The following is a 16,211-nucleotide window of genomic DNA, read 5'->3' as shown; positions in this document are numbered from 1 at the left end:
GTCATGTTCTTGAAAATGTGTCTTCTTATTCAAGATATATATTTAGAGCTTCTCCTATTTTCCAGTTGAGGCAGACAACAATAGTTATTTGAACTATGTACTCTGTTGCAACATATGTATTTTCTTTAACTCCTGATGATACTGGTATAGCTGTTAAGAGTACTTGTATCTTCACTACCACAATTGCTTGCCAAATGATCATTCCTAATTCCATAATAAGTTATAATTCACAAACAAAATATGTTTTAGATGGTAAGAGTATCGATCTGTCAACTGGAATTGTAAGGAAAATCAAGATAGTTAAAGTCTTGAAGAAAATTTTAGGTGATTTTTAAGAGATTAGGGATAGAAATTCTTATTTAGAGAGACACATACAAAAATTTGGTCAAGACAAAGCAGAGGGTAAAAAATGGACAATTGTGAACTCTTGGTAACTCTGAAAGACATATATTCATATAGTGTTATGTTTTGGATCATTACATGTTATTATATACATTTTACGTGGGTGCATTTTATTGTGGGGTTTTGAGACAGACCTTTTATTCGAGAGCATTTTCTTGCCTATGATGAAAAATAACTCATCTGCATTTGTCTTCTTACAATATCAAATAATAATTTACTATTAACATAAAACAAAAATAACAGTGAGCACTTATATAGCACATCCTATGTATAGAGACTAAAGTTGAGGGGATAAGAGGAACAAATTTCCCCGAGAAGACAATGTGAGTTGATTATAAGAGTGGAATGTCTGTATCTATTGTATGGTTCCCAGTTTCATGCATTCTACCTGCTGGGGACACAGCAACATACAATGTGTGTTGATATAGGGCGATATAGGGGTCATGGAGGATGGGCCCCAGGCTCTTGGGGTATCCATTCCAAACTGGCCTTTTGACTGCTCTATCAGGCTGGCAGCTTCTGAGTGGTGCAGTCTGTGATAAGGGCAGTGAATCCAATGGGAGTGTGCCCACAGTCACAACTCTTTGCTCTGAAGTGAGTGCCTTGCTCCCAAGCAATATTATGTGGAATTCTCTGTCTATGGATCAAATACTGTACACATTTGGAGAGTGGTGCTGGCTGAGGCTGTGCTTGGCAGCTCTGTACATAATGAAATCACATATTGAATCCAAAATTTCTGAAGCAGTAGATTTTCCAGCATCTAGTACACCATATTACTAGAAATAGGCAGTGTTTGCATCTTGGAAAAAAGGAGTGAAACAGAGCCTCAGCCTATCCTAGACAGGATATAAAGTATTATCTTTATATATTTGTATGAAAATTAAGAAAAGATGGTGGGGCTGTATCAAAGAAAATTAAAAATTCATGTCCCGATTGGTCTCAGATCCATTCCCTGGATTTCCTTGTTCTGCTCCATATCAGTGGGAACTATATTTCCCAGGCTCCCCAGCTCTCTGTCTTCTGAGAATAGGCTAGGAAAAGCACCAAGGAAAATTCAGGATATTTTCTGACTCCCACGTTTAGATAATGCCATCTACATCTTGTCTGCGATTCTAGCTCTCACCAGACAATCCCTCCCTTTCATGGTCCCAGCTTCCCTGAGGCGTCTTCTGCTGGGTTCTTGTCACCTGATAGCCCTGGTTTCTCGGCTCTGGTTACACTACCTGTTTCCTCTATCCATCTAGGGTAGCAGCTTCTTGCTATTGCTTCCTTTGGGATTCCTTACTGTTTTCTGTGTAGCCATTCAGCTTTCCCATCACTTGCACAACCAATTCCCTGCATTAAACATCCTCTGTTTGAATACCTAGAGTGGTTTCTGTTTTCTTGACCGGGGACTACCATGAATAATTTGCTCCTCTCTACTGTAACTTGAAGCCTGGATGAAAGAAATAGTTTTCAAAGAAAATATAACTGGATCAAATTAACTCCAGGAGAGATGAACTCAATACAGCCATCTAGAAGAATCAGACTCATTAAAGATTTAGCATCACCTCCTCTCCCCAACAAAACCAAACCAAGAACAAGGCCCAGAGTTCTATTTATGCTGTAATGTCTAGATAATTCCAATGTTATTTAAGCTTTTCACCATGTCTCAAAAATAAAAGTTTTAAATTACTTTTAAGGGAAATTTTTTACACTGATACCAAACCTGGCAATGAAAACATCAAAAAGAAAAATACAGCTCAGTCTCATTTGTGTCACAAGTAAATATCAATGAAAACATTCTAAATATCAACTAAAAAGGATCACATTTAAATTAAAATCTATGACTGTGGATGGAAAATGCTCTTATATAGATTTCATTAGTATGAGGAATCCAGCAGAGCCATCATTTATTCCCCTTTACACACAAAAGGAAACCAGGCAAATAAAATTCTTGAGATTCACTTACTATGAAAAAAAAGACACTCAATATTCATGTCTTCTTCAATCAGAGATTCCAATTTGAACATTATTACACAAGATAACCAATTGACAAGCAAGGCCATTTGATATCAAAGATTATGTTCTACAAGCTCTAACAATCAGCATTACATGGTAGGGACTTGGGAAAATTTATTTATTTTGCAAGTAAATTCCAATTACATTTGTTATTATTACAGAAAATAGACAAGGATGGTTAAAGTTTACATTTTTATTCAATTCTGTGTCTAGGACCACAAAGTAATACATTGATACACTTGTCACTATTCTTAATTTGGTATCTCATTAATGCAGGTTCTCTGGCCTCAATTTATAATCCCAAGTAGCACTGGCATCTTTTTCTTGCTGTTGCAGAAAGCATTTTCTCCCTTCTGAATTCTGTGGACATCTTTTTCTAAGAGTTGCTAGCAAAGAGTACTTGCATTCATAAATTCACAGACAAAACAACCCATTTGTTAAATACTGGATGGCAAAACTGAGAGCCTAAAGAAAACTAAATACCAAAATGCATAGTAAATAAAGATAGATCACATAGATTATAATACACACATTAAACTATTAGATTAACACAAAATACTGATATCATTAATGATAACAGACATAACTCTAACATGTCACTTCAACAGACATCGGAGAGAAAGTGGTGAATGAGCATCATCAATTCAAAGAATAGTTAATACTGGTCAATACACAAGAAAAATTGAATACACACTAAAATATTAAAGTCCGTATATAAAAGAAATTTGATAAATTGACAACTGTCCTAAATACTTATATGACATCATCAGGAACAATTTGTTAAATTGAAAGCAACTTTTCTAAATTTTTGAAAAGAAAAACGAAATTTTAATCACCTATGCTAGGAGAGGGATTTATTTTCTCTACAGAAAAGTTGTTACAAAATTGTTGTCGTAAAGAAACTATCAAAGAATGTATAGCTAAAAAATTATAATAAAAGTATAATAAAATTGTTTCAGACAATTAATAAAAATATTTTTCTAGATATTGTGACTTTTGTCGAATTTATCAGTGTTGATTGTGATTGCTTCTTTCCTCTCAAGTGAATATTAATATTAATTTTTACACCTTATTATGTATTTGTACCTTTGCATTACTTTTCTTAGAAACTGCTTACAAAATTAAATAAGCTTCAGGACTCTAAAGCTTTTCCTTTCTTTAGGCCATCTCAGATCCTTCAGGGAGTTTGCAAAAATTCAGTAGTAGGCAAAAGGCTTTCAAAATCCAAAGAATGAGAGTTCAAATTTTGTGGCAATCACCTAGGAACTGAAGGACAAGAGGACTCTAGCAGATGTATGAGTTAAGCTTATATATTGGAAAAACCACAGTCAGGAATGCCCTCCTGGAGACCCATGTTGCTCATTAACATACTAGCATGTTAGTATGGAGGATCCCTATGCCAAAGACATGGGTTTAGTGTGTTCATTCAGCCTTTGTCACAGGTATTTAATCACAGAACCCTTAGTCTTGGTATATATATGGGTCTTTTGAAACATGTTTGGTAAATACTAGAATAAAATAGTTATCAATAATAAATATTGAACACAAAAGATTTTCTGCAGCTCAGTGTTAAGACTTCCAAATATCAGAGCATTTCCATTGATCTATGTTTTACTGCATGCATCGTTGTGTGATATTTCATGCTATTTTCCTCTAGAAAAAAAAAAAGGATCCAGCACATGCCAAGGCTTTTCCACAGGTGGTCTTTAGCTAAATAACTGCCAAGAAGACATTCCTTGTAGGAGTTTGGAGGATTAAAAATCAGCTTTCACTGTTGCTTTTTCAAACCCCCAAACTTTGCTACTGACCATTGCTAGTACCTTTCTTGGGCTATTGGGGAATCTTATCATTCATTGAAAAAAAAAAATTTAGATATAAAGAAGAGACAATTGAAAAATTAACCTTCACTTCAGTTGAATTATGCTTTTCTTGATTCCTGCCTACTTTGTTTCATGAGTGTCTGATAAATTCATTTTTACTTTTCAAGGAAAATTAGTGAGCCTGTTACAATTGGGAATGTTTTGATTGCCTGTTCATATGACAATTGAAAATTTTGTTTTCACAGGCAAGCTAAAGCTTCACCTTTAACCACATTATTTCCAGTACTCATCTAATATGCACTTACATCCAAAAGTGTGTGGAGGGAAGGGCTTTTAAAATTTAAGGCACACATTTTGAAAATCAAACATGGCAAGGAAACCAAGATTTTGTGTGTGTGTGTGTGTGTGTGTGTGTGTGTGTGTATGTGGATAGTTATTTTGATTTTCAAATTGCAAACATTATTGAAAACTACTTTAGAAATCTTCCTTTCCTTTTCTTTACTGAAGGTGTTGTTCGAGACTATTGGCTCATGTACCTGGCATGAATATAAACAACATAAGGACAACCAAAAGGAAATTAATCCATCACAGTTCTAATTTTAATTTGTCTATTTTTATCATTCACATTTTTACCATCTGGAAATTTTTCCATCACTAGCTAAAAATATGATATTCCTTTTCAAATACTATAGAATTTTAAAGACCTACACAATGAAATTTTATTCTCATCTTGTATAGCATTATTTAGTATGCTTTTAAAAATCTTATTTTAAAGATTTTATTTTTTATTTGAGAGTGAGCACGAGTGTGGGGAAGGGCAGAGGGAGAAGCAGACCTCTGCTGAGCAGGGAGCCAGCCCTGGGGTGAATCCCAGGATCCTGAGCCACAGGCAGATGCTTTACCGACTGAGCCACCCTGGTGCCCACAGAAATCTGTTATTTTAATGATGCTTTACATGACTGTATAAAACATACTATATACATATAGTATGTGTAAATATTGATATTTGTACTTATGTGATGTCAAAAAAATCAGGAAAATTATATCTAAATATCAAGATCTGGCTTGAGTTATATTCATTTCTCATGAATGTTTTTGCAAACTTAAAAAAATCAACTTCAGGGACACCTGGGTGGCTCAGTCGGTTAAGCGGCTGCCTTCAGCCTGGGTCATGATCCCAGGTTTCTGGGATCGAGTCCCACATCGGGCTCCTTGCTCAGCAGGGAGCCTGCTTCTCCGTCTCTCTCCCTCTGCTTGTGCTCTCTCTGTCAAATAAATAAAAAAAAAAAAAAATTAAAAAAATCAACTTCATATAATATCATTTTTAGTATTGTGACAAAATATTATAGCTATGAATATGCATGTAGTTTTAAAACCTGACCTAAGGCAATCAAAAAGTAGATATTTACAAAGTAGAAAAATTGTAATTCCATAACAAATTTTAACTAACTAGGTCAAAATGCTGGAGTTTAATATTTTTATTTGAAACAAGTCTAAGCTAATAACCAGAGAATTTGAGCTTTCTCTATGGTCCTATGAAAAATGTATATTGTTGTGAGTGCATATTTGTGGTTTTGGTTTGTATGTACATGTGAAGTATATATTTTATACAAAATTTCATAGATAATGCATTTTATTGAGAAGTTATATTGACTTTAGGACTATTAAAGTCTTGGATTTGGGGGAGAATCTCTCCTTTTTAACACAATATTTCTAATGTTACTCTGCTATGTTAAAGATTTTTTAGGCAACGAGTTGCTTTTATACACTAGAATATTAAATGGTGTGCACTTTTACTAGCATAGCTGTGGAGATGAGTCCATGTCATTAGTGAGGCTAAGAGTAATTTCTGAAGTTAGAGGGCATTTCCCTCTTTCTCTTTCTCTCTCTCTCTCATATCATGTATATGTCTTTAAGATATTTGTTTCTCAGTTTCATGTATATGCTAAATGCTTTATGAAAATAAAGAGTTGTCATTTTACAGATAGTTTTCCTCACTGCCTTCCTTTCTTTTTCTCATACTTCTTAAATATGTTTTCTTTGTTGATACTTGCCTAAATATTTTTGATACCATAGGCTCAAACCCTTCTTGTGTGCACATGATGGGTTATATCCTGATCCCACAGATTTTTTTCCTTTCAATTCCATTACTGCTTCTATTGTTTTAATTTCCATTGTTTGTTGGTATTTTGGTGGGTTTTTCTTTTTTTTTGAAGATTTTATTTGATAGAGAGAACATTAGCAGGGGGAGGGACAGAGGCAGAAGTAGAGGGAGAGGGAGAAGGAGACCCCTCACTGAGCATGGAGCCCCCCTCTGCCTCAATCCCAGGACCCAGGATCCCAGAATCATGACCTGAGCCAAAGTCAGCTCCTTAACTGATTGAGCCACTCAGGCACCCCTTTGGTGTTTTGTTTTTTTTTTTCCCTTAATGTATGTTCTGACCTTTTGGAAAACATTATGTTTTTTATATATTTATATTTTTATAATATTAAGCTTTCTATAGATTGAATAAGGATAATTATGTAATTCCAATTAAAGTAAAAAAAGACAAATTTTAATAAGGAACAAAGTATGAAAGTTATGTTATCTTTAATTAAAATGTAAGTAATGTTTATTTTTCTTAAGATTTTATTTTTATTTATTTGAGAGAGAGAGAGCACAGAGGGAGAGTGAGAGGGAGAAGCAGACTCCCTGTGAGCAGAGAGCCTTACGTGGGCCTCGATCCCAGGACCCTGGGATCATGACCTGAGCTGAAGGCAGATGCTTAACCCACTGAACCACCAAGGTGCCCCCTTAAAAAAAAAAAAGATTTTATTTTTATTTGTTTGAGAGCTAGAGAGAGAGCACAGAGGGCGAGTGAGAGGGAGAAGATAATGTCTATTTTTAATCAAAAATGACACATCATAATTATATACAACCTTGTGGATAATGAATATCAACTTCATGATGATAATAAATTAGCTTTGAAAAACAAGACATTTTTTCTTTTTTTTGCAAAATGTATCCCATATAGAGTGTGTACATATATGTGTACTGATGTATGTAGGTGGATATCTGTATGGCATATGTGTGTGGATATAAATGTTTTAATTGGCTTAAATTCTATTTCTTTCATAAAAGTCAAATCCCCTTTTTTTTTAGCAGACTTTTATAAATATTTCACACTATATCTTTTGTTTAATAATCAGTATATCTCAATCTTAACATATCTCATTAAAATAAATCTATTGGGGGGCGCCTGGGTGGCTCAGTCATTAAGCGTCTGCCTTCGGCTTAGGTCATGATCCCAGGGTTCTGGGATCGAGCCCCGCATCGGGCTCCCTGCTCAGCGGGAAGCCTACCTCTCCCTCTCCCACTCCCCCTGCTTGTGTTCCCTCTTTCACTGTGTCTCTCTCTGTCAAATAAATAAATAAAAATCTTAAAAAAAAAAATCTATTGGTTCACAAATCCTTCATGTTAATTTTCTAATAACATATTTTTTTGGAAGCTCTTTTCTACATCAGAATTCCATAAACAGGAATGGGCTTACCATGTAGTTCTTTACAAGAATTCTTTAAAAGTCCTACAGTATATTGTCTGTTGCCATAAAGCTCATAATGGGAATGAAATGCCTGAAGCAAAACATGTCTTCTTTGCCTTCAAAAATGAAACATCAAAGAAACACGATTTGCATATAAATATATGAAAATGTTCATAAATAAAATCTTAGTGCATTGAGATAAAGTGAAAAAGCATTCTTAAAAGTTTCTTTCAGAAGCAGTTTCCTAAAATCACAATATAGGGACTAGGGGTATAAAATAGTTGACAATGAAGTCTTGTGATCTCTCAAAATCCATGAAATTTATTTGATGCCTAGTAGATAAAGAAGAAACTTCTGGGAAATGATATTCCATATTCTACATTTTAGTATGATCAAAGGTAGCACATTTTTTTTGTTTTTAAGATTTCATTTATTTATTTGACAGAGAGAGACACAGCGAGAGAGGGAACACAAGCAGAGGGAGTGGGAGAGGGAGAAGCAGGCTTCCCACTGAGCAGGGAGCCCGATGTGGGGCTTGATCCCAGGACCCCAGGATCATGACCTGAGCCAAAGGCAGACGCTTAATGGCTGACCCACCCAGGTGCCCCAAAAGTAGCACTTTTTTAGTTAAATGTTAAAATTAGAGGCATCAATTTGGTGAATTTATAAAAGAAGTATGATTTCTATAAAATATATATTAGAGAAGAGGTAAATTATAGATGAAATAACATAAAGAATGTTACTAGACAGTAGCAAATCAAAAGACTCTGAATGATGTCGTATCTGGTACCTGCCTCAGGGGGTGCAGACATGTAGAATGGAATGGATTGATCTCACTGACCTGCATACCTGTGAGTGGATCAAGTTATTATTTGAAATCACTGAGTTTTGGATTAGTTTGTTAAGCAGCACTATTGTGGCAACTGTTAGCTGAAACAGAGACCTTGGGGTACAGGAATGAAAAAATGGGTAACACTCTCTACCCCACATGTTTTAATAAACAATATACCTATCTATAATAAATAGTTTGGTTAGATGGCATCAAAGAGAAAAACTAAGCAGAATAGAGGAATGGGAAGTGTTGGAGGTATAATTTTAAATATAGCAGTCAGGAAAGCCTCACTGAGAAGGGAATGGTAGCAAGTCAGTTTCCCCAAAAAGCAAACTCTGAGAAAAAGATTTGAATGAAGGATCAATTACCCCTTTCAAGATCGCAACTGGGTGGCAGCTGTAGTTTAAAATATAATAATACATTTGCATGTCATCTGGTAGAAGTAGTCTCCCTTTTCTGAGATCTAAGACCTCCAAATCTACAGAATCAAGAGTCACAGCGAGAGGAAGTATGAATTCACCAAAATGGGTTAATTTAGAGTGATGTTAAATGAGACCACTCCTGCTACCTCCTCTTGGATCCCAGACATTTGCATTATACCAACAAATGACATGGTGTTGGGTCAAACATGAAATCTGCTGGATGAGATCCTGTGAATGCGAAAGGTAAAATATATGCCAATTCCAGTGAATATTTATTGCTTCCCCTTCCAAGGTTGAAGAGGTCCGATGTAGTCAGTTTTCCACAGAGCTTAGGAAATTTGCAAGGTTTTCTGTGTCATATTGGAGGCTCAGCTTTGATCTTTCTTGCTGGCCCATTGGGCATTTGGTATCATCAGTAGCCGGATCAGCCTTGAAAAATGAGAGACCATACTGACAGACCCTACTCAGTTGGTGTATCCATTTGCCAGTACTCTGGTGACTGATGGTAGTAGTTGACGAAAGTCAACTAGCAAGTTATTCTCTACTTGATTGTTGAATCAGGCCTTTTCTGTGTTCAAACTCTCCTGGGGGATGTTAATGCGTAATTCAAAGATCTTCCTTATTGGTGTCCACTCCCGTATATCCACCCAGATGCCCTTGCCCAGACTTTCTTAGCCTCATTATTCAAATATTAAAGGTCTTTGTCCAACCAGCCAGGCCACTTGCCATTACTCACATGCCTTTATATATTCTAATGTTGGGATTCTTCCCTTTCCACACAAAGTAGGCGAGAAGATATAGTGCCTATTGAGAAGGTTTGTCTTAATATTCTGCAGGACATTAGTAGTGGGGTTTTAGTGTAGCTGCAGCCCATTTTCAGTAGGTGCACACAACCCAAGTTGACCTATTCACAAAGCAAACTCAGACTTTTCTGCCTTTGTCAGCTGCTCATAAAGGACCCCAACTCATCAGGCCATAAGTGTAATCTTATGGAGCAGGGCTGTCACAACTTGATGGAATAAATAGACCATGAAATAATGTAGTTTACTCTGTTGTCTTGGGCTCAGTAATAGACATACCATTTCCAATTACAATGGGTTACTCCTGGACATGCCCAAATTTCTGAGTTCGTGAGTCTGTCAGATTCTAGCTCATATTGGACACTTCATATGCAACATTACATGGAAGCCATGTTTAAGTGTTCTGTCAGGTTCCAGTAGCATATCAGGAGCTATTTTTTTAGAAGGCACATAACTGTCTTTTGCAGAAGGTATAGTTTTGCTCCAGAAACCAAGAGCCTGCCATATACCCTACACTGTTTTTTCACCACTGACACCTCCAACACCTTAGCGTCCCAGGACAATGAGTCAAGTGACAGTTCTACTTGTTTTATAGCCTCAGTGAGCTGCATGTCTCTTCCTACTCTGGATCCACTCAAAGCAGGCATCATTCCATGTGATTTTGCATAAGGGCCAAAGCATTATTCTGGAACGTAGAATACACTAACTTCAGATCCCAAAGAAGCTGATCATCTATTGGGCATCCTTTTTTGGATTCTCCTTTTGGATGTAATAATTTGTCTTTTATTTCATAGTGGGGGTGTGGCATGTCTCTGACCACTAGAATCCTGAAAGTTTTACTGAAGTGGCAGCAACCTGAATCTTCATAGGGTTTGTCTTCCATTCTTTGGGTTGCATGTGTTTTACCAAAGCCTCTGATACATTTGTTGCTTCTTGCTTAACTGGTCCAGTTAACAGGATATTATTAGTATTGTGGGTCATTGTGGTATTTTATAGCATATTTGGCTGCCCCAGGTCCCTTTGGACAATATTATGACAGAGGGTGGAAAAGTTAACATTATCTTGGGGAAAGACTGTCAAAATATTCTCTTGTCTGTCTTAAGTGAGTTGCAACTGTGTCAGATCTTCTCTTCTGTGGGAAAGCAAAAGAATCCATTCTCCAGATCAGTGGCCACATTATCAAGTACCTGAAACATTGTTTTCTTCTCTAGCACAGCACTGCAGTTGGGGCCACCTGCCATGACCTTATAGCAGTCCATGGTCATCCTCTAGTATCTGGTAATATGGGACCCATGCCTCATGGTGACATGAATGTACCACAGAAGACAACTGAGTGCAACTTGTTTCAGTTTTCAGTCAAGAGGTAATGTCTGTGTTCTCCTACCTTCCGGTGCTGTCTTATCGCTCAAAACCACAGCACAGGCTGTGTTAGCAACAACTAGTTTTTCTTCGCTGTCCTCCTTTCACAAGCAGAGGAAACCCAGGGAAACCAGTGGCTCTAAGTAGGGCACCAAGATTTACTTCCCAGTTGGAATGCAGATGGCCAAAATTGTAGAGCATGGCTGTCTTCTCTAAGCTCCCTCCTTCAGTAGGCCTTTGTCTTCAGTCGGATCATTGCTTGGATTTCTGTCTTGTTTCTTCCCCAAGGAGCTGTTTATCTTATTTTTAAAGAAGCTATTTTTTTTTGTTTGTTTTTTAAAATTTTCTATCAATTGTAAGTTTTTAGAGCAGGCATGTCTAATTGTAAACATTTAGGACCATCTTAAGTAGCTATCTCCAGATACTGTTTTCATGTTCATATCATTCATTATTCTTATCACATTCTAAAATTGATAAACATTAAAGGAGTGACTTTTATATAATTCTTTGCCCCCCATGAATGTGTTCTGGGAGTTCTTGTTCACAACTCCTTTGTTGTTGCTGTCACCACCTAAAACCAACATCAGTCTTAGTGTCTTGACTGTATGGAGCCAGAACGTTTGTAATGAATGAATTTCTTTGGTATAAAAGTTTCTACTCTGTTCTCATTGATTCTACCTAATTAAAGTTATTTATCTGTATATTCTTTAAATATTCTCTACCTTTTTAATTGTTGGCAAAGAAAAACATGAAAACTTTCAGGGGTCATAATTTCTAGGGAAATTGAAATCTGTGTATATTTGTATACAAATTCCTCATCTATTTTTTAAAGATACTCAGCTAAAGTAATTTCTTCAAATGAAAGCTAAGTTGAACCAAACGCATTTTTGTATTGACCCAAAATGTTAGGAGATACTAAAAATAAATTTTTATATATGAGAACAAGAATCATTTATCAAGTGTTCAGAAGGTGGGTGGCTACTTGTGGGTGCTCAGTGTATATTGCTGAAGGTTGCCCTTCAAAAATTATTTGAAACATTTATTTTTCAATTGTAGAACATTTGCCAAACCTGTGATGATGATATCTCCAAAGTATGCAAAAGGCACCAAATGGCAGCAGATCAGGATGCATAATTGTACTGAAGTACATGCATTCATTAAAAATAGGCAAACAATATATGCAAACACACTAATTTATTTTTTCAGAATTTGCAAATGATTTCATCTTTGATTCCAGTGTGACATTTAAGAAATGTTTCCCCCTTAGGAAGATGAGCAGAAACATATACATGGACAGAGACCACAGCTAACAGGGCAATTTGATCATTCCCTTCTTCTGAGGTCTAATGGTTTCCCTAAGGACAATTTTCAGTGTTACCATCTTTTTTGTTTTTTGGCTTTTTTGTTTCCTCACAGACAAATACCTTCTCCAGTGATTGTGCTTCTCTGAAAGCAAAACGAATTTATAATCAAGAGAGTGCCAATAAATGGCAATAATAGATAAAATGTAACCTTAAATAAAGAGATGACCTTGATGATTTTGTTGTTGTTTACATAAAAAGAAGAGTAATGACATTTCCCATTATTTTATCTCTTGCCTAATCTCAACCTCCCAATTTCATGCAATTTATCTCCATGTTTTCTAAAACAGATTGAGTTATTTATATGGTTTAAAAAGAAACACCCAACTGAATGCCTGGCCCATATTAAAAGCTCAGTAAGTGGTCATTCTATGCTTACTTTTCCCTTTTCTTTTATTCAACAGCAACTTTAGTGTGATTTCTTCTCTGTGGTTGCAATGGATTCAGAAATAGCTTTGCAGGAAATATTTGAAGGGAAAAAATTCTTATAATGTTTGGGCAGAATACTATAACAGATTTAAGCAGAGCCTGAGTTAACTATAAAGGAAGAAGACTAAAAAAACATTTTTTTTAAAAGCACATTTTTATCATAAGAAATCAGAAGCCTTTCCTTGGCATTTTTTCCCTAAGACCATGGTTGAATTCTCCTTATCCATAGTTGAATTATGCTCAGCAGAGAATGTTGAACTGAATTGCCCAAAGTCAGTCTAGCTGATCTTAATAGTAGAAATAGAATAAGTTCTGAAGCAATAAGATGATAATAGATTTTTACTCAGATTATGGTAGAGTTTATTTTTAAAAAGGAAAATATAAGAAGATAGTGCCATAAGTTTCTAAAATTATACTTAACTAATATTTTCTTGATGGAAGTTAGAGATTTTGCTGTCTGAAACATAAATCCCAAAATGGGAAGTAATTTTTATTACGGGTTTTTCATTCTATTTTTCAATTTAAATGGTGAATAAAAAATAAGTTAGTAGAAAGTCATCATGATGAGAAGTCAATAAAAAGTGATATTTGAGTTTACCTGGAAGCAAAGCAAGTTAAGTTGACCTTGATACATGTCTGCCATCCTAAGATATTCATGAAAAATTTTACATAATTTAGATTTACTAACAGTCACTTAAATCACAAATTGTTACCAAAGACAAGTCAGTAGGTTAGTATATATCTTTTTGTTTTGATATTTATTAACTGCTATGAAAATCATATAAACATTCTTAAGGTTCATAATTTTAAAATGTTGATATTGTTAGTAATGATCAGCTTCTGCTGTGTCTCTGTGCACATTACGATATTTTGGCTAAAGGAGAATATTTCAAAACATGTAGATGAATTATTTGAAGTGTCCTATATCTTTCAAATTATTATTTTGGAATTTTCATAGACATGTCCCATGGTTCACCTTTTTTTTGAGGAAAAGAAAGAAAGAGTGATAGCTGTATTTTCTATGTTTCTGAGAGTTAGAGACATTTAATGGGTGCTTGTAATAATTTGACTCCTGCAGCTTTTCTTGGCACTGAAGCCACAAGTCAAGTGTGACTGTGCTGCCACCGTGTCGGTCTGATGGTCGTGGTGAGCATGTGCTGCATGGATATGTGTGCAAAGCACAGAGGAGTCCCCCTTGGGAAGCACTCTCCTTCCCATCTGCTCTTCATGACAGGCCGTTGGTCAGATTCCTGCCCGACACTGCCTTCCGGAGACACGCAATGGCTTAGCCCGTGGTTTTGCTGTCACTGAAGAAAAATCACTCTCCTGATGTCTGACCAGTCTGTGAGGATTTGGTTCTTGTGGATAGCTTGTTACCAAGTGTTGCTTTTATGCCTTATACTGTGTTTAAATGTTGCAAAATTTTCTTAAAAACCTGAAAAAATGTGAAATGTGCTTCAATGATTGATACATAAGAGATACTATATAAGTGCTGGCTTTAAAGTGTTAGCTATTAGTAGATTCTTTCCCACATATAAAGAAAATTAAGGCTATAAAATGCCAAATGATAAGCTGAGGATCGAATGGAAAATTGCTTATAAGCGAAATAATTACGTTGAAATGGGCTAGAATCTTACGCCATATGCATTTCTCAATTCACTGTGACTAATTCATTTCTATTTGTTTCTTTACTGCTTCCTTTCAGTATCTTAACCTAAATATTTAATTTTTACCTAATTATTGATATCCCATTTTAGAGATGAGGAAATTGAGGCACAGAGAGATAAAATTACTTGCCCAGGGTCATACAGCTGGTAAATGGAAAAGCCAGGATTTTAATCCTAACTGCAGCTCCAGATACCACGTTGTTAACCACTGTGATACTTTGCTCTCCCTTGGCCTGATGTTTTATAGAACACTCTATTTGAATTCATTTCTTCAATTGATTTATTCATTAGCCATTAGTAATGGTGCATTACTCTGTTAATAGTCTATAGTAAGTGGTAAAGGTAAGTTGCCAATAAAAAGAATCAGGTCCTTAAGTGACTGTTTCCACATATGACTGCATAGTAAATGTTATCTCTTGATGAATAGCTTCTCAATATTGTCTACAAGTCACACCCAAAAGAAAGAAATAATTGAGATGAGGGATCCAATCATAACTCATAAAGAGAAACCCCCCGCTAAGGCCTGTGAAGAGAGCTTCATACTTTTCCCCAGCCCAAACCCCTCAATAGTTGCATTTCCAACTTAACTTGCTCATGCTACATTTTACGCTCACTTCATTTAGTCTTGTCTTTAGGTAGAGATGGGTCTAGTTGTCAAGTATTCCTGTGTTTAGACATTTTGTATATTTGAAAATTATTAAATTATATATTCAAAATGTCTAATTTGCCAGTTGATTAAACTCAGTTCCTTTGCCATTTCCCATACATTTTATTTCCCAGTTCCTAAAACACATTTTAACAAAGGATTACTGGTTAATATTTATGTTGAAATATAATTTCAGCCTGCCGTGACATTTCTATTGTAAAACCAATTGCATATATTAGGAGGAATGCATAAAATGCATTTATTATCTGTTTTAATGTTGGCTTCTTTCTATATTAAAAATGTTTAGTATCTAGAAGGAGAGAAATATTGAGATTATTTTGTAAACAGAAAAATGAATGACTAATTAGATAGCTATTAGACTGTAATTTTAAAGAAGGAGAACAATGCTACATGGTACATTGAAGCATCTGTTTTATTCTTGTTCAATGTTGGGGGAAAGTCATTGGCAGTTGTAACTGTCAAGGTCTCTGTTGTAGTTCTGATGTCTTGCCAAGATGTTTAAAAAGAAAATCATACTTACTTAAATGCCCAACCCAAAGGCCTAGTGTTACCTTATCTATTCAGATAAATAACAAATATCTCACAAAGAAAATTAATATTTTTTTATAAGTTTATCAGAATCATTTACTTTAGGAATAGGACACATTTTATTTTTTGGCATGAATATGCCCATTATAGTATATCCTGTATATTAATCAAATAGCCGATTTTAAAGTAATGCAGAGCCAAGTTTACAAAAACCAAAGTTTTATCTTAAAATAAGTACTATTGATTTTCTAAGAACCCACTGGAAATAATGAAATCAAAAGAGATCCTTGGCTTCTAGCTTCCCAGCATCACTGCCCATATAGTGTTTAAAGAGCTCTAAAAGAAAAGAAGTGATTAGAGATTTGATGGATGAGCCCCTCAATTTATTTCTTAAAAGAAAAA

At 35.4% G+C, this 16,211-nt stretch overlaps 1 protein-coding gene across 2 annotated transcripts in view; it reads left to right on the top strand.

The window, feature by feature from the left end:
• Positions 1-16,211, top strand: part of LOC144381367 (uncharacterized) — a 476,769-nt gene that overhangs the window by 450,155 nt on the left and 10,403 nt on the right. The window contains exon 3 of one of the 2 annotated variants that reach the window (XR_013446439.1): positions 11,010-11,161. The exons of the other annotated variant lie outside the window; for it this stretch is intronic. The gene's annotated coding sequence lies outside the window, so the exon portion shown is untranslated. The remainder of the gene's footprint in view (positions 1-11,009; positions 11,162-16,211) is intronic. 2 annotated transcript variants of the gene reach the window in all.

This window comes from Halichoerus grypus, chromosome 3 (genome assembly GCF_964656455.1).
Source record: "Halichoerus grypus chromosome 3, mHalGry1.hap1.1, whole genome shotgun sequence".
In the NCBI taxonomy this organism is placed as follows: domain Eukaryota; kingdom Metazoa; phylum Chordata; class Mammalia; order Carnivora; family Phocidae; genus Halichoerus; species Halichoerus grypus.
The sequence above is the reverse complement of the archived record's forward strand: the minus strand, read 5'-3'. Positions and strand labels throughout refer to the sequence as shown.